The sequence below is a fragment of the Anoplopoma fimbria genome, unplaced genomic scaffold, assembly GCF_027596085.1.
Source record: "Anoplopoma fimbria isolate UVic2021 breed Golden Eagle Sablefish unplaced genomic scaffold, Afim_UVic_2022 Un_contig_3359_pilon_pilon, whole genome shotgun sequence".
NCBI classification, from domain to species: Eukaryota; Metazoa; Chordata; class Actinopteri; order Perciformes; family Anoplopomatidae; genus Anoplopoma; species Anoplopoma fimbria.
In genome coordinates this window covers 1-1,261 of record NW_026554939.1, presented here as the reverse complement: position 1 = coordinate 1,261, position 1,261 = coordinate 1, and the positions used below count along the sequence as shown (strand labels likewise).

Genomic DNA, 1,261 nt, shown 5'->3' with positions numbered 1-1,261 from the left:
CGCCTGCAGATTTCCAGACACACTCACAGCTTTTAAATGTCAAATCAGAATGTACAAAGTGGCTATAAGGATCACAAATGTAGTGCAGTAAAAATATTAATATTTACTGTTGAAATGTAGAATACGTTAGCATAAAATTGAAAAGAAAATGATCGATGAGCTTAGGAATGATGAAAGCCATCATTTAACTGGATTTGTGTCATTTCTATACCGGCAAGTCATGATCTAGCTATATCCTTCCCACCCTGTCGGTGTCCACTGAAAAAGCAGCAGCGCCCTCTGCTTTTTGTAAAGAGGAGTGAAAAAGCTTACAGCACCTGGTATTCCCAGGCGGTCTCCCATCCAAGTACTGACCAGGCCCGACCCTGCTTAGCTTCCGAGATCAGACGAGATCGGGCGTGTTCAGGGTGGTATGGCCGTAAGCAAATATTGTGCCTACCAAAGGGCCTTTTAAAGATACTATATCACCACGCTTTGCTCTTTCGTCTATACAGGGAGCGCCTGCAGATTTCCAGACACACTCACAGCTTTTAAATGTCAAATCAGAATGTACAAAGTGGCTATAAGGATCACAAATGTAGTGCAGTAAAAATATTAATATTTACTGTTGAAATGTAGAATACGTTAGCATAAAATTGAAAAGAAAATGATCGATGAGCTTAGGAATGATGAAAGCCATCATTTAACTGGATTTGTGTCATTTCTATACCGGCAAGTCATGATCTAGCTATATCCTTCCCACCCTGTCGGTGTCCACTGAAAAAGCAGCAGCGCCCTCTGCTTTTTGTAAAGAGGAGTGAAAAAAGCTTACAGCACCTGGTATTCCCAGGCGGTCTCCCATCCAAGTACTGACCAGGCCCGACCCTGCTTAGCTTCCGAGTTGCTCTGTCGTCTATACAGGGAGCGCCTGCAGATTTCCAGACACACTCACAGCTTTTAAATGTCAAATCAGAATGTACAAAGTGGCTATAAGGATCACAAATGTAGTGCAGTAAAAATATTAATATTTACTGTTGAAATGTAGAATACGTTAGCATAAAATTGAAAAGAAAATGATCGATGAGCTTAGGAATGATGAAAGCCATCATTTAACTGGATTTGTGTCATTTCTATACCGGCAAGTCATGATCTAGCTATATCCTTCCCACCCTGTCGGTGTCCACTGAAAAAGCAGCAGCGCCCTCTGCTTTTTGTAAAGAGGAGTGAAAAAAGCTTACAGCACCTGGTATTCCCAGGCGGTCTCCCATCAAGTACTGACCAG

The 1,261-nt window shown here is 42.0% G+C and overlaps 1 non-coding gene across 1 annotated transcript; it reads right to left on the bottom strand.

Moving 5' to 3' along the window:
- Positions 1 to 305: 305 nt before the first annotated feature.
- On the bottom strand, positions 306 to 424 carry LOC129088739 (5S ribosomal RNA). Its single transcript, XR_008531094.1, has one exon. It is a non-coding gene; the product is annotated as a 5S ribosomal RNA (ribosomal RNA).
- Between the last annotated feature and the right edge of the window lie 837 nt (positions 425 to 1,261).